A 21,911-nucleotide genomic window follows, 5' to 3' on the forward strand; every position below is an offset into this window, starting at 1 on the left:
TTAAAACACACAGATTGTTGTAATTTATTTTTCCATTCATTATGCACAGCTAACTACAATTTCAAGTGGTCTCTGCAGGGCTGAAGTGCTCTGGGCGATCCATTGCAAGCCCTTGGAATCCCTAGTTTCGTGTGACCCGTTTAGCACACTTTTTGGTGTCCCCATTTTCTTAGAATACCGTCACTGCAATATCAAGCTGGTATTTTAAAGCTGTATTAACTCTATGTACTCCCTGATGTGGTATTTGCACGTTTAATGCCAGTAAGCAATTGTATGACTTTTATTTAGATTATACAATGTATGGTTGTCAGTCTGTACTTTTTTTTTGTCAGACGTACAACCACAAAATTTTAAAAATAAATTAAAAAATGGAACCCCCCATTGGTAAACAACCACTCGTACAGTAATTCTACATTACTCAAAACCAACAGCAACTCCCTTTTAGATTCGCTGTTCTGTGTAAACACAAATACCCCATTACAGAACCGCTCTAACCATTATTAATGAAAGGTGCTTGTAGTTAACTGTTGGCTGAGCTCCCATCAACATTCTGAGGGGTCACGTTACTTAATCTAGAGCTCCATTACCGTGATGACTGCTCAAAGCTTATTAACAAAGGATTAGAACTTCAAATTTCTTCGCTGCTAACTGAAAAAGAGTAAATCGTTATGGCAAAATGGGGGACAGACTTTCTTAAAAGAAATGTAAATGAAATGGCCTTGTCACTATTATAGCCAAAACTTAGAGGTTGATTTGATCTACCTGTACCCCACCGAAGATAAACCACAGCTGGATTGTAGTGGAATATTTAAAAAAAAAAAAAAAAAAAAAATTTAATTTAGTGTGTCCAATTATAATTTTCCCCTCTGATTTTCTCCCAATTTGGAATGCCCAATCGCTTTTCTCCTCATGGCTCAGGAGACCCGAAGATTCAATGGCCATCCTCCAATCCCACGACCAAGCCAGCTTTCTTTATCACCCAAGAATTTGAGAGTGGATGTCAGCGAGCTACCAACCTCTGGAGGACAAAGGCCAGCCCTGCAGCTGTCCGCTCTGAGCTTACTGGGCGCCTGGCCAGCAGGGTTCGCTCTAGAGAGCGATGAGGAGAAACAGTCCCTGCCGGTTTTACCTCCCTAACCCACTGGAGCGCAAATACCAATGCAACACTCCCTTCAGCCCCCAGCAAAGACAGGCCTACTTCGCACAGCCAGGACGTGAACCTGTGCTGTATGACTCCCCCTTCGCACCACACTGCTACCAGGTGAGCTACTCGGGGACCCCTTGTTGGAATATTTTACAGCACTGGGGAATCACCCTGCATGCATTAACCACCTATACTTGTTTATTCTGGGATTACCCATAAAAACAGGTTGTTGGTGCCGTGCAAGAGGATTGCATGGTTCTGTAAAATGCTCTAATAAAATCCAGCTGTGACTATTCCCAGCTGGGTAAAGATTGATTAAATCAACACTTGTGTTTCTTATTGTTTTACCTTGTAGGATGAGAGTTAAATCCACAGCTTCAAAAACTAATGACTCATTTCTTGGAGTTGTTGCCTTTTAAGTTAAAATATACTTGAGGTTCAGAACCCACTTTTGTACGTCATACATTGTTGTCTTTTAAAGACCAAATATTTACAGTATTCATTTTTGTTTGTCAGAAACTGTAGAAATCCAGTTTAGCCAATGGACCTTTTTAATAATAAAAACTCTTTCAGATTCATACATTTTTACTGGGTATCTAACAGTTCTAATTGTTTTAGGTGACAAAACATGAACATATTTTGAAAAAAAAATTACAAAACAAAACACAAGAATCTCCAATGTTAAAAGTACAACTGGCCTGCACTCTAACCTGACCTTTTCTGCAAATGAATTCCATCCATTGTTATAAAAAGAGTGAAGAGCTGCAGTACTCTATGTTGAATAATATACACAGTATGAAGTGCACTTGGGAACAGGCATGGACCTTGCTAAATGCAAATCAGACCTATATACTGTATCCTTGCCTGAAAGGCATTACAAAGTAAAAGAAAAAAAATACCTTTAATTAACTAATAATGAACATGTTCCACCAGTCAGATCACGAGAAAGAGTTAAGAAAAAAAAGGAATTCTCACCAACACCCACTCCGTTTTTTGCAGTTAATTATCAGGTGGTTTATTTTGTATTGCAGAATGAATGTGCGCATCTCGACCAGTCGCCACTTGGAATGCTGCCAGCTCCCCAGCGTATTCCGACTCTGTGATGATGATGGTTTTTCCAGAGGGGAGAGCAGCAGCTCCCTGCCTTAAGAGGCATCAGACCTTGTCAGACCATGACTGCGCCAAACTGCACAATCTGTTACTTGAGATATGCTATACTTGAAACACCAGTTTACAGAGGGTAGCCCAGTGGTAATTCTGGGGGATTAAATACCCCCAAACCCCTTCAACGACCAGCATGCGATTATCTTTGCATTGAAGATATCAGTGATATATTTAATAGTAAGATATGAATCAACTTAAGATGCATTACAATGAGGATTTCTAGGAAGAGTTGTAATCTGTTAATCTGCAAACAGATCCATTATGTGGCGACAGGAAGTGGTATGATGTTTATCTGAATGTTATGATTCTGGTTTTACTTGCTGTTTTCAAGTTTAAAAAAAAAAAAGAAATTGGGTTTAATCAGATTTTTTTTTTTGTAATACAAAAAACAATTTTTGATTTTTAAGATACTTCATTTTAATATACTTTAAAATGCCTTTAATTGCTTTTGCAAATCCTTGTCATTGGTTCTTCATGATTTATAATAGCTACACTATATCAACAAATAGCTCTGCCAGGTTACCAACTTATTTATATTTATATTTTCATGTGGCTGGTCTGCTCCATGCTAAAAAAAAAAAAAAAAAAAAGGTTTTAAATTATATTTAATTTTGGCTTCTGGCACATGCAAATTGCAGTGTTCGTACCAATGTTCTGACTAAATCTAGGTCAACAAGGCTCCTAATCTAGCCAACACCTCCTCCCCCCCCCCTTCCAAATAGTTCTTAACTTTCAAAAAGTCTTCTAACTGTACCTCATCACCTCTGTAACTGAGAATGTGTTCCACGTTGGTCCTACCGCAGGCCTTGAATAATCATGTTACTCTCTCTCAAACCAATTAAAACAGGCAGTGCTTGACAGTGGAGAACTTTAGACAACACCAACAGCATGATGTTAATAAAACTCTCAGAAGGCCTTAGCTTTAAGGGACATATTTGATATGCTGGTTCCTCCCTAAAAAAAAAAAAAAAAGACATATTTTCTCAGTAATTAACTTTTTTTTTTTCAGATGCATTTCTTTTTTAGTAATTAATCCTCATTTTAATCTCTGTACCTCTAAATATGTAATGTCTGGTTTATGCAACATAATTCCTAAAATCTTACAGAAGAATGGTTTACTAGTTATGTGACAGGAAAGTAGGGTGGGATAGAACAGCGCACACCAACATAAGTCAAAACAGGAAACACAGTCATGAAAAAGTGCACTGCATAGAAAGGAACACTGAAGAAATAAGAAAAAGGATAACCTAGCACTTTAGGATTATTCGTGTTATGTGATTTTCTCTTTGTCATAATTTTCTTCTGACTGGTCTCAGTCTGGGTTTAAATGCAAGCCAAAATTAATTTGAAATAGTTTCTCATTGAAATTCGATTAAAAAAGAATTATTTTAACATTCAAAATGCTTGCATGAAGAGGAATGTGCATGCTTGGATGAATGTTAATTTAATGTGTTTATATTACAAAAGGAGTCAACTTATTTAGCTAATGAAGCTAAGATGGAATCATCTGATAAAGAAAAACAATGCATTAATAATAATAAAGAAGAAGATAATATTTGATTTACTGTGAACCTGCCAATGCTGCTACCCCTATGAATACATTTCATTAAGTCAGGTGGGAACAAATCTAACACATAAGGAATGAACGATGGTGTAATTCTGAAGAGAAAATAGAATAAGTGTTAACTGCTAAGAATCACCACCTTGGCGATACATTTGCATGTCCCAATCTGCACTGAAGTCTCTAAGAAATGTGTGTGAAACAACAATTAAACACATACAATCAAAATAAGACATACATACATGCCAATACATGTTGGTTAAGTTTTTTAATCTGACAGTAATTTTAAATCTAACAGTATACCTAGACAAACGACTAGTCCTGTCCACTTTAGAGATCTTTTAAAGAACCCAAAGCATGTAGGGCATTATTCTTGATGAGCTACAGTACCTTATTCAAATTTACAATACTATAATGCTGTACAGAAGCATGTTCAATGACTGTGCTGACCCAGGCTTTCAGAATAACAAAAGCTAGTAGTGTATTTTAAGATATGAAACAAAAGCATAATACAGTATGATAATCTAGCTTGTGCTGAGATTAACGTTCACGCTTGCAAAGCAGAGATCTTTGTTAAATGGATTGTTCTGACTTGCCACTAATGTTTACAGACCCTCCAGCAGGAAATAGGTTATGACTATATCTGTTTGGCAGTATGGTTAGGCTTCTGGCCACCCAATAACTCATAGTCAGTGGTCTAAAAATATTCAGTATATGCGAGTCATGCAGGCTGAAGCAGAACTATGAAAGAAATCGTGTGTTTAGTGGTTAGCTGGTTCAGATCATATTACTATAGATGAACACTGGGGGGCCAACACCCACTAAGAAAACCCTTGTCTGAGCACTGCATCTATATTAAACAAACACACGCTTAATGCTGAAGGTATACCGAGCCTTGAACATACGTTGCGCATGTTGCTGGTGCTATTCTAGCAGAGGTCACAGGTGTACTGGTGTTTTTAATATCCAACAAGGTCACACTAAGTTACATGCTCAGTAGAAGGTAACTCTCCCACATCCCGACACATCTGTCTGCCCCACATGCACTGAACTGGGTCATCATTACCTAGATTTGAGTAGCCATGACAACTTGTGATAAGTAGCGCCCTTATCAGGTTACATTGGTTTCTAAGATGTATCCTGAATTGTTAGAAGGACATACTGGTGCCAGCATTATCTCCATTGCTGAAGATGTTTACCAGGCAGCAGGCAAGTCACCAGCCTTTCTTTTTTGGAGGTTAAGCCCACCACACAACGTAGTGCAATTGGCAGTCTCTGCTCGAGTGAGTTCCAGGACTGAATGGCAAGGTGTGTTGAGGTCAGAATTGAGGCGTGCTGTGAGGGGACGAGGGGAAGAGGGGAAGCTCTCATGGTGTCTGCCAGCAAGGTGCCTACCTACCTGTTTCTCACATTACATGAACACTAAATTCACAAGCACCAAAGAAAAGAAAAACAAGTAAAATAAATAAAAACCTGTTCTGAAAATACTTCAGAAGCCTGACAATCAAAAAAATAAAAAAAAACATATTGTTTAGGTAAAAAATAAGTTAAATATTGATCCTGAACTAATAGTCTGAAACTGGCTCTCTCAAATCTTACCTGCAAAAAAAAAAAAAAAGCTCCTGTACTCTAAAATGAATATTTGCAAAATGTGACTGATTATCGAGGTGTATGTCGAATGCTGGTAATACTTTTTTCAAAATCTACAATGGTTTTTCCAATTCGTCCGATGGTTAGTCCATGTTTGGGGTACAGATTGAATAATGCGAGGTGTACTCTAGACCGCACTACATCATTTCCAAGCAGTATTCTGGGAAGGAGAAACCAACGCTCATGGCAGCGAGTGAGGACTCACTGGGGGTTGTACATATGTTTGAACAAACTGAAAAATGTGAGAGGCCCACCAAGATAGAAACAAAGTGCATAGCTAACCAGGGAAGATAAATATGACTTTAAACGACACTTCCCTTTTAAAAATCTACTTTAAACCTGCTCCATTTTCTTCTGAGAGCATGACAAAGCGTGAAATCAGCTGCAATACTGCAAAGCCAAATGCAAATTGATGCTTTTTTAAGCACAAACTTAACATGTGTTGAAAGGCCCTGTGCTGATAAGCCATCTGGTCCAACAATCATATCCACAAAAGAATAAAAAGAAGAGGAAGACGAAGTGAAAGAAACGTGCAATGGCTTCCACGGTGCTATGCAATCAGTGATTCAGGCGTTCCATGGTGCTATGCAATCAGTGGTTCAGGCGTTCCATGGTGCTATGCAATCAGTGATTCAGGCATTCCATGGTGCTATGCAATCAGTGATTCAGGCGTTCCACGGTGCTATGCAATCAGTGATTCAGGCGTTCCACGGTGCTATGCAATCAGTGATTCAGGCGATCCATGGTGCTATGCAATCAGTGATTCAGGCGATCCATGGTGCTATGCAATCAGTGATTCAGGTGTTCCATAGTGCTATGCAATCAGTGATTCAGGCGTTCCATAGTGCTATGCAATCAGTGGTTCGTGCAAACCCCCTTTTGGGATAGAAACTTTTCCCAGGACAGCATAATCATCTGAAATCCTCTAGTGATGCTCGAAGGTGTTCTGGGTACATTAAGAATCGTTGGTCATGCACAAGTGGTTAAATATTCTACTGAAAGAACAAATTTCAACTTTGGAAAGGAACACATACCAAGTTTTTGGATACAGAAGCACCTGCCAGCTGAGTAGCCTTTATCACAGTCTGTTGGATAATGTCACTGAATGTAACATGAAGCCTTTATACATTACAGAATACGTTCCAGGGATGGGTGTATAACAAATTAATCATGTGAGGGACAGCTCATTTACACAGAGGTGTGAGAAGCATGTCACACCATGTTCTATGTAGGTTGCTGGTGGTTTATAGTTCAAATGTATGCCTTAAAAAAATGACAACTTTTGTTTCTGCTACTATGACATAAAAAAAGAAGCTGTAGCCAATCAAAAACGTTAAGACAAGTGGAATCTCTGCTATTCATTGGGATTCCAAATCCTGTCATCCTGTAATGGTACAGTACAGTTTGGATAAACAGAAGTCAGAAAGAGTCCATTGACAGCACAACAGCAGTTACAATTAAACTCAGGGTGGATGCACTTAACTTTTTTATTAATAAAACAGGATCTTCAAAACAAGGAAAGACACAGTATACAAGGAAAGACACAGTCTCGCTAGTATACGATCCTCGAATCGGTCTCAAATTGTATCCACACGGAACATTACAATCTCCTCATACACTCAATGCGCCCTGTACTTATCTCTTGAATACACACAATTTCACTGTTGATATGTTTAATTGATGTCTTAGTGCACACAAATATCTTCGAAAGCATTGCAGGCTCACTCTGATTGGCCCCAACACCATTGGCGTGCACTCTCGTCTTTTTCTTGTACCACAGCTGTTATTTTTAAATCATAAATATTCCTGTAAACATCATTATCTAAAGTCGTTCGCTCTTTACAGTTTCCTTTAGAACTTCTAAAATTTGAATTTTTATAACATTTAGAAATGAAAACCACATCCTAAACAACAACAACAAAAAAATATCCAGCATTTTTATTACTTTCTGTAAATGTGATGAGTAAAACTCATATATTCTCAGATATTTATTTTTAACACCCTTCTGCAATAATATTACAGAATCTCTTACGTCGTTTTCCCACTAGGATTAAATACGATATTGAGGGCCTATCTGAGCTAAACCCTGAATCAACTAATACTAGCTGTGGAAGTCATTTCTCTACCAAATACATCACTTCTGGAGTAACAAAACAAAAAAAAGTCAACATGGTCATGGTTTTTATACATGCAAGGGAGAGATGGTTGTCTCCAGGTATTGTTTACTAACCTTTTAGTATAAAACACAATCAGAACATTTATGTTCCTGCAGTGCCACGGTAAAAAATTGAAACTTTTACAATGCTCTATTTGTTAAAGCGTTCTACAGACCCACAACATCAAATTACCAAAAGAGGAGTCGGGTGCGGTCAGTTGTCCTCTACAGATGAGTTCTGCTTGCTGCTGTACATCTAGGCTTACCACTGCACCTGGCTTTGCAATCCAGCATGCTGACTCGTAACTGCAAAGATAACAGAAATGGAGACGTAGTGCTGCTGCATCAGCATGCACGTCACTGTTTAACACCAAAGGTGAAATCATGTAGGCCTACAAAAACAGATTTGGTATTACAAATCCAGTTCATCATGTATTATGGATGGTGCCGCTCCTAAAGTAGAAAGCACTGCTCAGCTTGAACTTGGACATTTCATTTGTTTAACCTTTTAATTCCGATAACACAATTCCTGAATTTGCAGCAATCTCGTATAGTGGCAGAGTAGGGGGAGGATGTGGGCAGGGCAGAGGCCTATTTGTCTATTTTGAAGAGTTCTGTGTGTAGTTCTTTTTTTTTTTTTTTTTTTGCAGAAATAACTATTGTTGTGTGCTCTGTGTGAAGAGGATAATTGACCCCAAATCTAAAATCCTGGTCCAACCCTTAACAAAAGGTATTATAGGATACCATACTCCTAAGTTGTTACTGCTATGCTAGTGATGTTGCAGAAATCTACATTGATAATATTTGCATAGTTTTCAGTGTGAATGTTGCCTGTATTACCCTTTTATTGTGGTCACACAATTCCTTTCACAATCGTACCTGTAAACCGCATTTTAAAGTTAAATAAAAAAACACACATTCTCTATCAATCATTTTGTAAATATTTTGCAATGGTTTATTCTCATAAATTTCTATGAGTTAACACAAAGTATTACATTATTTTTAAGTACAATCCAATAATATGGAACCAAGCAGTAATGAAGTGATTAGTTGTAGCACACCTGTAGCCATTTCATTAATGAACTTCATTTGGCAATTGAGGGTGTAGGTAGCATAACGTTACTAACTAAGCAGTTAATGTAGTCCTGTTTTTTGTTGAGGCTTGAAGCACTCAGAATTGCTGCTCAGCTAATAATAGTACTGTATAATATCAAAACATCTTCTTAACTTACCATGAGTGTTAATCTCGAGGACAGCTTTGCCGGTTCTTCACACAGACATAATGCAATTCCTCGGAGCTCCCACGATATCAAAATCAAATCCTGCTGCCTGACAAAATCTCTGAAGTATCGCAGAACTAGATGGAGAAAAGATGAAAAAAAAAACACATTAAAAATAGGAAGCTTCTTATTTAAAATTATATTTTTAAAATGATCTATACCAAGTCAATTCAATGTTTGGAACAAATACTTTTACAGGCAAAGCAGTCAATACTCCAGCTTCTATTTGTTCATTTGTTCTGCTGCTGGACTGTCAGTTAGTTCTATAATGAAAACAGCAAGACTGAAAAAGCATGCAATGTCAGTTTTTACATATTTGGTACTGCAACATACTTGACAAAAGAAGGTTTCTGCTTGGATGCATGTATAGTACTGTTATCAAGGGGGTTATATACTTAGTACTTTGTGGCAAACAACAATTAGAGCATTACCAAATTAGGCAAGGCCAGTACAATCTCTATTGATGAATGCACATTTTCAGGCTCTGGTCCAGTGTCCTTAAAGCTACAGTACAGTGTCCCACCTTGTTCAGTTTACATTAAAATAGAATTACAATTGTGTTCAGAAGTTTGGAAACAACAAATGATTTACAGCAAGACTAGGGGTGGGGATTGGATTGCCCATTTTCCTCACTCAGACCCCAGCTTACTAAACACCCTGGTATCTCTGAATAGATAAATTGCAGCAGTGGGAGGTTATTTAAAAAAAAAAAAAAAAAAAGCACAATTTTTTTTCTCTCTCAAATGGTGTTTTTGTTACAGTAATTTTACACAAAATATGCAAAACATCTTTTTAAAGCCATATTGGGCACACCAAAGGAAAAGCCTGGGTATGAACCACCAACTATAGCCAAAGCAATCATAAACAGCTGTGTTTTAAGCATTACCATATTATTTTCATCATACCATTATCATAGCCTCATCTTCAAGCAGTTGGCAGTCATTTTATTACTTGATTTCTTCAATTTAGCCTTGAGGTTGCTGGCCATGCTAAATTGGACAGCCACGGATCAACCAGTTTATGACAGAAAAAAGACTCCATAGTAATATCTTGATTCACGTAACTTTTAATGTGTGTCGTGGATGTTAGTCGGTGATTTTATTGAACAATTTATCTTAAGGTCCAGTACTAAAGGCTGAATCAACTTTTTTACTGGCAATGTGACAATTCGGTTCAAGCAAAAACATCATATGAACACCATGTTAGGGAAAGAATTTGCATAAATTTGCAAAAAAATCCCTATTGGAAAAGGCTTATCTGAGGCCTGTTTGATGTAAGACTCTTTATTTTTAAACATCAAGTAATGGCGTGAGAAAATCAAGTGTTAATTAGTCTGCTGTGACCAGAATACGCCTCAAGGCCCAAGTAAAAATAACAATGAGAATGCATTCCTTAAGGGAAACATTTTAAATCCCAGAGAGGTATGCATATTAAAAAACAAGGTAAACCCATGCTAAACTATGGTTTGGTAAATTCATAGTCTAACCAAATTTATTGTGGGAAACTTTCATAAGGAGCTCCACTAGGATTTGTTTATATATCGCTTTGTTTACAGGTCAGAGTAAATGGAGAACGATCTAAGGATTAGCCAGGTTTAGGGAAACAATGCTGATATTGCGTTAACCAGAAAATCTGTCAAATAAGTTTTTAACTTAATAGATCCATTCAATAATATCTAGTCTTTTAGATTTTGACAGGTTTTTCTGGAGGGTGACCACCCATCCCGCCTTAAACAGGACAGTCCTGATATTGGGCGGTCAGTGTCCACTTCCCAGAAATCCCCTGCCTTCCTGCCAGATTGCCCGGATTCCTTGAGTTACATCTGAAAGAACGTTCAGTATATGTTGTGTGCAGTCTCTGCGTTTCCTGTTGTACTACTAGACAGGGTTAAAGGTGGGGAAGTAATCACACGTTATTCACATGTTGTTCAGAGAGTTGCCACATGGAGTTGAAGTGTAATCTGTGTTCATTTAACTTGGTATATATCCGAGTGGGGAAACTTTTCCAGAGCTCTATGAATCCGACAGTGGTGAGAATAAAACTAAATAGGCCAAGTTATGAAGAGAATGTAGGAGGTCCTGAGCTCTACTTGTGGCCAGGGGGTTGAGTCACACAGTCTAAACTGAGTCCTGGCTGGAAGATGTACTGTTGACCACATCCTATTAGGCCCACTGGTGCAGGTGGGAAGAATATCACGAACAGCACACATTCCATTGCTCAGAGGCACTTGTTATGAATCCAGCATCTCAACAACACAGACTACTGTAGGTTTGCCAATGAGGATGACCATTTTTTTCCATTGCAACAAAATGTCAGTGTGTTTTTTTTTTTTTTTTTTGTTTTTTTTTTCAAAATGAGGAAGGAAAATATAAATAAACAAATGACGCCATTCATCTGAGCCATTTAGCATTTCAAAAGACTTAAATGTCAGCTGCCCATATAAAACTATGAAATAACAGGTCTGTGTTTTAAAAAGGCTTAGCTATTAAATAGACTGAGATACAGCTCTAGGTTTTAACAAACCAAGTTTTAACAATGCAGTTTACAGCATACAAGTAATCCCTGCGAGTAACATACACAGACATACCTGTAATCCCTCTCTATTCACTTTCATTGGAATTCCAAATTGCTCTTTTTTGGATACACAAATGTCACAACATTTTTTTCCAATGACAGTGTAGGGACAGCAGCCTGCCACACTCAATGACTGACTTTTCTTTTTACTTTGATACCATTTTAGAATAGTCTAGTATTAACTGTACTGTATGCAAGACAAATTATAACAGGTTATTGTTAGCTGGGGCTAAAATACCAATTACACTGAAGTGTAAATCTTACCACAGCTTCTCATATAGTTAAACAATACAGTATGACGTAGGTACTGTGGTACTCGCACACAGAAATAAACACACTCAGACAATGAATTCTTTAAATACTTTTTTAAAAATGTCAGAATGTTGAAAACGATGATCACCAAAAACAGTGATTCACCAAGCATTCACCCACCTCCACCTTTTTCCATTAACAAAATATACTTGTGTTCTTAGCTCTACTAATGCAATCGAACAAGCTACAGCACTTGATGGAATCTAGTCATCTTTTCTATGAAGCTATGCAAGGAAGCTGCGCCGCCTACAGAAATGTTCGGCTCCAGGACAAGTTTTATTTGATTTTCCTCGATTTTGGAATTTGCAATTACAAGTAGGAGAATTTCTACCTACCAGAGCAGATACTAGTGGACAACTTTGATGGACAACCCTACAGTTTACAGTTTAGATAAATACAGATATATACGCAAACAATGACATACAGAAAGACTGTCAGACAAAGCCTCCCTATCCCCCATATAATGATATGTTATATAACTTGTGCTGAAGAAGGTCCTTGGTATGTTTTATCCCTATTGGAAAAGCAGTGATCTAGCTACTGTATATGCAAATCTCTAATATTACAATTAGGGTCATCACCAGTGGAAAACTAGTGGATAACCATAAAATGTTTATATTATACTTTAAACAAATGCATACAAAATAAGGGCTGGCTTAGTGTGAACAGATTGTTTAAAAGTATCTTAATTCATATATTTTGGCTGCTTTAAATCATACTTTTGGACTTGCCTGTTTAAAAATGGAGATCTAGGAAAACACATTTCTAATCTTTCATCAAATGCAATTAAGACCCTGCCATTATCTGAACAGCCTAGACAATCTTACAGCTTCTGCCTGAACAAATTGTGCAATACATTTTAAAAGCTAGAAACAACACTTTTGAATTGAAGGAAATATCAAAAGGAAAATGGTAATTATAAAAACAAAAATAATAATTGAAACTGTTTATGAATTAACCCATTATGTAAGGACAGGTTACATTGTAATTTGTTGGAGCATTTTTAACTATATTGCTATGATAACTTTATTAATTTTGTTAACCACAAAAGTTAAATGTAATGTACTGTATCAAATTACATAAATACTGCTTGTTCAAAGACAAATTAATGTGGTATTTAATGGGTTAAAAACAGTAGGAAATGCTCTACATATGCATCACAGCACTGTGGTAGAGTTTCTATATTACAGAATCTAGTCTGGGACACTCTCTGTTGTCTATGCTTACCAACTGGCCGTTTGAAAGAAGTGGTCCCCTGGAGATTGCTGGATGAAATTCACTTTGTGATGACAACCTTCTGGTCTTCCAAGTGTTCACCATTCCACATCAAACATTAATATGCTTGCACTGACATAGTTTTAGATCACAGTACACAGACTGCAGGTTTACATTTGTTTTGTTTTTATATTGTCAGTGTCTTCTTGCTAACAGTGAGAGAGATCAGTGGCAGACAGCCACAGTGCAAGAAATGGCATGGACTTAAGGTCCTGTACCGTAGTCCCTGCACAGCTCAGCCTACAGCACAGAAATGCTAACACAATCAAAACATCAAATCAAGTGTAAACATGCATACTGGTTCAAATCCTATTAGAAATAAACAGAATGGTCAGCGACTAGCAGCCCACCAACACAGTGTGTGAGGACACTGTGGGACATGCCATCTGTTTCACTTTCTAGAAAGTAAGGGCTCTTTATATAATCGGAAATAATAAGTCACTTGATGTTGGCCTGCCAGATTCTCAGTAACATCCACGCGAATTAAAAGAGCATCCTTATCTTTCCCCAGCATGCAATAATGTGAGCTAACCTGACGCAATATCAACATACAACACACGCAACCACTATATGTCACAACAAAGTAGAGAATCATAACCTACATCCACAGTATGTAAATATAAAAATGTAAAAGTATGTATTTCTGCAGACAGGCACCTCACACTATCTCCATATTCCGATACGTTCAATAACTTGTGGTTAAACAAAGACACATGCACTGGCTCCTACACTGTGCACTGGGGATATTCTTTATTCCTTATTGTCCTGAAATATATGTAACAGTAAAGAGGCTGCATAGGAGCAAACCGGTGTCCATTCACTCCTCAAGCAAGCCTCTTAACTGTTACAGCTCAGCTAACCAGCAGGGGGCAGTGCATCACACAGCACTGAAGCTTAGCTGACAGTAGGGTCTATTGTCTTAATTGTATTTTTCAGAACACTTCTTGAACCAGCATGCTACTGAAACACAGGTAATCCACATTGGGCTGTTACCCATGGCAACAAAACTGCAAAAACAACATAACTACTTCCATGTGAAGAGAAACAGACTGACCATCCATCTGTGAATTTCATGGTATTCCACCGTCAGCTGGTCCCTTGCATGTGCTGACACCCTCCCCAGTCAAAAAGAGGTCATGCGGGTTTCGTTCCGACAGAGAGCAGACTGACATTCAGGCAGCCAAACACATTCCAAGGCATTTTCCTCATCAGCTGATGCCAGATCCATCTGATAACTCAAGACTCAATTTCTCCATCAAGGATGCAGAGCAGAGTGCAGAGATGACCCCCGGGCTCAGGCTCAAGCTTTTCAGTTACATATATTAAAGAGGAAACAGGAAGACATGCTGTCTGAACTCCGTGAATATAAAAAAACGTCCAGTTGAGTTCCCAGAAACTCATTCCAAGCGAGCTTCTTGTTTTCCTGCTGTCTACTCTGTCTGGCACCACAGTGGTACAAAGATAATGTTAAAGAACTACTCTCAAACTGCTGGCGCTATATAATGCTCTTATATAGCAGAATTAATGTGGCGGACAGCTTAAAATAATGAGGAAAATGCTAAACATAAAATATGTTATTAAGTGATAAAGGGACTATGAGTCTGGGAATAATGGAGTCAATTACTCTACTTTATGACCTGACTGTTTGTTTTTTAACATACAAAAGGGTCTTAATAAGGTCCTGTTCCCAGGAAAATAAAACATTACAGGGTCTAATTTAAAGATCTAAACACTGCTGTCCTGAAAGTCTATTTGAATCCCACTGTTTTCACAAGTTCTGCAGTGTAACTGCAGCGAGACCAACCAGCTGATCTTAACTCAGATAGTTTGAAAGTGAGCATCTGCTGTGTGTGTATAAATGACAGCACACTGCAGAAAAGGCTGTTCTGTATTGTGTGCATACAAGCCTGGATAGACTCGAGATTGATGTGTCAGCTCATTTCTCTCATCTTCTGGTCTGTCAGCCAGGAAAACAGACCTTTGAAAATGACACGTCACCAAAAACAATGCACCTAGTTCTGACAACGCACAGTGCCATCCGAGTAATGCTAAGTCTTAGGAACACAAACACCGCTTTGATTTTGTTATCCTGTTTTACCATATACCTTACACAAACCGTACACAAAAAATATGAGTTTACAGTAATTATTGAGAATGCAGAGCACATAATTACAGACGTGTAGGTTACCTACCTTGTGATGCTGTCGAGATCTTGAGCTAAGAAGTGTCACGAATTTGGATCATAATTGGATAAGTACAATAGTTCATCTCCATTTTTTGTTCTTTTTTTTTTTTTTTATAATACCAATAAAATTGAGAAAAAAAAAAACACCTAAAAAGGTAGCTTCAGTTTTTGAGATGCAAGTGTGACAAATACACTGCCTGACCTCTTTTAATATAACCTTACCTCATGTCTAGCCACCCTGATCACAGCCTAGAGAGGAGGTGGTACAGACTCCACAGGGTGCTAGAAGGAGTGTTGTGGGACATTAATCCATTCAATCGCTAATATTTTAATACTGCTGTGCTGGTGGTGAGGTAAGCAGTTGATCAGGATGACAAATTGGACATTCAAATTAATCTCAGACATGCTCACTTTGAGATCTAGAGATGGCCATGGGAGAAGCCTGAAGTCTCTGTCATGCTCCTCAAACCAGTCTGCACAATTCAGGCATGCTGCTTGCCAGAACTATCATCTTGGAAGCAGCCACCACCACCAGGGTACATGTGCAGGATTGATCCTGATCTGCAACAATGCTTAAGTAAACTACAGCATTCGTTCTGTCTTTCAGGGCAAGGTATACTAGGAGAACATGCACCACACCAGGGCAATGTAAATCCAATCAAAAGTCATAAAAAAGTGGCAGTCTATATCCACTGCATCTCAGTCCGGAAACATTCTTACCTCAGGGGATAAGAAACGAGAAACGTGCTGGATATCCCTACAACATATAACCACAGAAAGAAAATTAAATGAGTGAGGCAATGGGGCAGCTTCATTATCCAGGGGAAATGCTTTACTTTCTGACAAACAAACAGAAAAGCTGTCATCGTTTGCATGCCTGCTGACAGTTAAATATATATTTGCACTTCAGAAAGAATGAGCAAGTCCCGATATGGATGATCTGCGTCAGAAGATGACAGTTATACCAGATTTAAAGACCTCATTCCACATTCTACTGCCCGACAAACCCAAGCACGAATGGAACCCAGGTTAGTTTGTGCTGATCTTGACAGCTTTGCAGCGCTCAGAAGGATGCCAGATAGTTCATTAAAAGAAGTAAAGCCTTTTGCATCTGGGATGTGCCAGGGCAGATGCTAATGTAAAGCCCTGTAGGTTTTTACAATAAGGTTACCCCCAGTACAGAAAGAGGTGAATGGGAGCATCTGAAATAGACAATGCTCAGACTTGTCAGCTGTGTTGACAGTATAGCAATGCTATACATAAAGGTGACTCACAAATACGCTCCAGAGCCCACAATGCAGATTTTCAATACAAACCGCAGGGTGGGCAGAATGCAGAAGTTCAAAAGTGTGCTTCACTTATTAACGGAAAACTTCTCTCGGGATCCCAGACTCCCAGAGCCTCCGTACTTCTAAACCATTATTAAGTTGCTTCCTAACAGTGAAATAACAGGATATTCCCAAATGATTACAGTACAGTAAGTAGCTTCTCAAGTCATTTTCAATAGCGTTTGTGCATTTCCTTTAATATTGCATGGTGTTTGCAACCCTTCTAAGTGGTTCTGTTGCTCTAAAATTGAGTTCTTGTCATTTTCTTTTCTTTACATCAGCCTTTACCCAACTTTGAACTTGGGAACCGGAGAAGTTGGGACTGAACAACCTTCCTCATCCCATTCAAAATCTTACTGTTCAACTCTGCCAGCCTGCCTACTCTACAGTTACATAGACAGGGAGAGTAGTTTTGAAAGAGTGCATTGTCACCTGACCTGAATGGAATGAGAAAGGTAGCTCAGGTAAAGACTGATAGAGAAGAAATGAGAACCCAATATAGGAACCCAGGCCCTCTGCAGGATTGCAAACACAATGAATAGCAAGAGCAATTACAAAGACATCTGAAACTACTTTCTCTTTAAATAGGACATTACAGTCACATCTGCACTCAATAACAGAAGTCTATTTTGACCACTATGATGAAAGCCTGTGTAAAATATTCCCAATCTTAAATAAAAGACCACTATCAGATGATCCCTTGAGGGGTTGTTACACCCGGGTTGAACATAGAACAGAATCAACTCTGGAGAAGTGTTATTTGTATAGGAGTAGAATTATAATACAAATATGGCAATATAATATAATATAATATAATATAATATAATATAATATTAGAGGTAAATGGTGTATTCTATGCTTATTATTTCCTTTTAGAACATCATATTTATTAGTTTGTACCTTGCAGCAAGGCAATATTGCTTTCATAACGTTCTTGGAGATAAGAATTTTTCAGAAAGTGTAGTGGAATCCATGGATACCGTTTAGTTTCGACATGTCATAAAATGTAAGTGAGTATCACTCTGAAACATGCAGCCATCCATGCAAAGCAATTCCTACAGCCGTTTGTTTTGGCCCTAACAAAAATCACTGTAACACTGAGGCTTTGTCTCCAGTGAGGAAAAGCAAAGGGTTCTGAATCTTTAATGCACACACACGTTTCTGTACTGATGAAGCTATATTATGAGCAAAAATAGCCATTTAATGTTTATTTTTAAAATTTTAGTATTATTTTATCCTGTTTCTTACCCAATTTAGAATGTCCAATTCCCTCACCGCAGAATTCCCCTCAACAGCTCGGGAGAACTGAAGGTTGTGTGCATTCCAACTGCCTCTACCTCAAAGAGGCCAGCCCAACTGGTGGCCCCTTTCTGGAGAAGCAGTCCCTGCTGATTTGTCTCCCTAACCCACAGGAGCACAGCCAGGATGTGTATCTGTGCACCCCTGACAGACCACCAACTGTGCTGTTACAAAGTGAGCCAATTTGGTACCCATTATGTCATTTCTACTGCTTCGTTACAACAGACTTTTTTTTTTTTTTCTTTAAATTTGCCCACTATCAGTGGCCTTAAACATTAAAACAAACCCCACACACTCTATTCATCTAGAGAAACGTGGTGAATTACAAAATTTGAATTCAAAATGAATCTGCACAGAAAGAACATTGGCAAGCTTCCACAGGGCCAGCTTTATTATCCCAACTTCTGAAATCCCATTCTTAATATTTCTGTTAGGATCAAGATGTCACATGCAAAAAAATAAAAGGCATCAGATTAGTGCTGTCCTGGCTGCTGTTTAACCAATAGTAATTGGTTAACGATAGTTAAGCAAGAACTATACCTTTGCATAAAATACCTCAGTATTAGTCACACTAAAAGTTGTGTTCAAATCAAATCGACACCTACAAAGAAAACCACTATAGTAGCAGTAATTCATACAAGACAGATGCTGCCAGTCCTACTAAGAGACTGCAGTCACATACTGAACTGTACAGTGCAATGAATGCCTCAATTCAAGAGAAAACATCAGGACATCAATAACTGCTCAATGTCAAAAATGAGCCCGTCTCCTTTGAAACTTTCCCGATACGTTTAATGATCTGTAACATGGTGCATTTGGAAAATAAGATGCCCCCTCATATTAGCCTTAACAAAAAAAGTAATCTTCCCTCGTCAGACAGTATTCTTGGAAATAAAGGTTGACAGACTGAACAAGTTGTGAGCTTTAATGTAAAACAGCACTGAAACTTGGCTGGAAGCAACAGAAGATCATGAAGATCAGGAAAAGCGATGGTATGTTTGTCACTCTGCAGCATGCTGCTTTCACACTGACCCTCAGTGGCACGTGATGCCAGCACCGATATGAAACAAGGGGTCAGCTACTATTTGGTCCCGTTTCCAATTTTGTCTTCTGTTCCTGCTTTATACTGCTCTGCAGCGCATCATTTTTCTCACGGATAGAACTGTAAACTAGTGGAGTCAAGTGAACTTCCTTGTAATTACTTATCAGGTAAACTCAATGAAAATCATGTCCATACTGAAATACATCTCGTGTTCAGCAGGTTACCTTTATGAATGCAAACCTACACCTCATGCATGCTCAACCTTTCTGTTTTATTCAGAAACTAAACAGTAGGACACTAATATTGGTCGATTGCTTAATTTCACATGAGCAAGACTGACGCACAGTTGTGCAGTTAGACGTTACAGCATGCATGTGCTTTAAAATGCACTTCAATACAACATGCTTGAATTTGATATTTATGGGTCGTTCCATGCCAAATCAGCAGGCGGTTCCAGGGTCACCATCTCAAAAGGTAACGTTATGATCAGGGCTTGTCAAGCAGTCCATAGTACTACAATCCACAGAAATCACCAGCAGCATCACTAGTTTCCTAGCTGCATTGTTTTTAGGGATATGGATTTTTTCACCCAACCTGTGTAAATGCCTATATGTGGAAAAAGGCAGGTTTACATTGTAAAAACATGGTGAACAGTCTTAAGCAGGGGACACTGAATTTAACAATGGGGCAAGAGGATTCTGCATAAAACTGTCTTGGGCATTTCACTATCCTGCAGTACGATTGACACATAAGCACTAGGCTGAATTTGAAATTGCACACAATAGTCATACTTACCTTCATAAAAATCACAATGATGTTTATCAGATTTAGATATGCAGTTCTCACAAAGTAATACAAAAAATGACCTAAATATGTACAAGTCTCTCCGCTATAACCCACTGGGATATTTAATCCCCCACTAGGTCAGACATGCAGAAAACCTTTATGCAGAGGTCAAACAGGGTTATAAAAATAGTCTTGCTGAACCTAAATGCGAAAGCGTACCTAACCATTTCTTTTCATGCCAAAAGCAACAGTACCAGCTGTCAAACCATGTACTGGACTATTACTACAAGTGCTACTAAAGTATATCCACATGAACTGATCTTTACTGCTACTACATAAGAGTCTCCCTTAACAAGCGCAATACACTGCAATATTCTCCAAGCATCTAGTACAGTGTTAGCAAACTGTAGGTCACAAAACTGTAAATAATGAACTGTTTAACCAATGGCCATATGTGCACATCTCAGCTATTTCTTTCAGGATCCTTCTTCACCTGCTTGGTCATCAGGATTAAGCCACATCAATTGTTTCAATACATCAGATTTCTTTGGTGAAGCTGGGTCCTGCTGACTATTCATTTTACTGAATGGGCCTCACATGGTTTAGTTTTATTGCAAACCTATTCCTGTGTTTCCAGAGTGGCCTCCTTAATATTAGATCCTAAAGAGGTTATTCATTTGTATCTGCTGTGATCAGGTGTGGCATGATTCACAGTTAGAGCAAATACAATTTACAGTCTGGTGATGACAAACCCTGTTATGGATTGCTAATATCTTAACCTTCCAAGCACTTATGAGCAATTATTACACTATCATGAGGATCCTCTGTATGTGAATGCAAAGGTTTTCTTCTGTCTCTTCTGTGACACGCGTGCACACACACACAAAAAACTGGTTCTTAAAACAAAAAAGGTTTACTGTGAAATTCCTCTAAAATGGGATCAGCATAACATCATTTGGAAAAAAAAATACAATACAATGGCAATACACTTTTTGATATACAGTTTTTTGTTTTACATTCTGAGCCATGTTGTCATTTACAACCTCCTAGTGTTCTCTGACAAAGTCCTGTGCCCAGCAGGCTAAACTACATTTTAAATTGAATAGCACGGTAAGGCACTTTTCAGTGTCAGAACCTGGTATCTATTCACGTTTTTTAGAGGACGGCATCTGATGAATTTGAGAAGAGGCCATACAGACCCATTACTTCATGTGCAGCTCAAATCACATGCCATACTACAGCTACTGTAGTAACTACAGTACAAAGCTACTTCAAATCTATCACTAGCCAGTTTTTACTTAGCATGTCCCTTATAAAAGTTTACCAGTCAATTTGCATGGTCATTTTGCACTTTTCCCATGGTTATACTATGCATTTACCATAGTTTAACGTTGTTTGCCATGTTTATTAATATGCTTTACTATGCAATACTTTTCTGGGTTATCTATGCTTTACCATGCTTTATTACACTTCGCTATGCTTTTCCTATGGTAAACTTTTGTATGAGACTGTGTACAGTGCATGCCATTCTCTCTGAGATTCACATTGTTTTGTGTTCAGCTCACAGTCTTCCTTCAGTAATAAATGGGGGGATGTTTTCTTGGCCATGGTAATCAGTAACGGCTGGTTAAACCCTGAAGGTGATTCAAGACACGCTGATTGACAGGTGTGCAAGCCCGTCCAGAGAAAGCTGACCCGTCACAGACGCAATGTTCTTTGGTTGCATAACTCGATTTAGCAGACGCACATGGACAAATATGGGAGGGGTTCAGCTAAACAGCTCCCAAAAGAAAGATGCAACGCAAACCAATACAAAATAGCAGAAATGGATCCTGACAGTCACAGTCACTTTCTAGGGTACACAGCAAGGGCCTGTGCTATCAGCTGTTCAGAGATGGGACATATAAAGTGCAATTATACCATTTTGAACGGTGGAACGGTGCACAAGAAGCAATGGGTGTTGGGGGATTTGTAGTTGGCACAATGTCTGGAGATCCAAAGATGAAACTGTGTTTACATTAACCTGGACCTGATTGGCCTACCAACAACCTGACTTGGTTTATTATAGAGATTTTATGAGCTTCTACCAACCCTATACATTCATACCTTGAAGTTTTTAACATTATCTATAGTATCTAGTTGCTAATGAGGCCATG

The 21,911-nt window shown here is 38.4% G+C and overlaps 1 protein-coding gene across 7 annotated transcripts in view; it reads right to left on the reverse strand.

The window, feature by feature from the left end:
• Positions 1 to 21,911, reverse strand: part of LOC117428462 (OTU domain-containing protein 7A) — a 108,448-nt gene that overhangs the window by 64,389 nt on the left and 22,148 nt on the right. For 4 of the 7 annotated variants that reach the window (XM_058998610.1, XM_058998611.1, XM_058998608.1 and 1 more), the window contains exons 2-3: positions 8,907 to 9,031; positions 7,868 to 7,980 (exon numbers count right to left, since the gene is read on the reverse strand). The gene's annotated coding sequence lies outside the window, so the exon portion shown is untranslated. The remainder of the gene's footprint in view (positions 1 to 7,867; positions 7,981 to 8,906; positions 9,032 to 21,911) is intronic. The other 3 variants (XM_058998612.1, XM_058998609.1, XM_058998607.1) reach the window with 1 other exon arrangement.

This window comes from Acipenser ruthenus, chromosome 24 (genome assembly GCF_902713425.1).
Source record: "Acipenser ruthenus chromosome 24, fAciRut3.2 maternal haplotype, whole genome shotgun sequence".
Lineage (NCBI taxonomy): Eukaryota > Metazoa > Chordata > Actinopteri > Acipenseriformes > Acipenseridae > Acipenser > Acipenser ruthenus.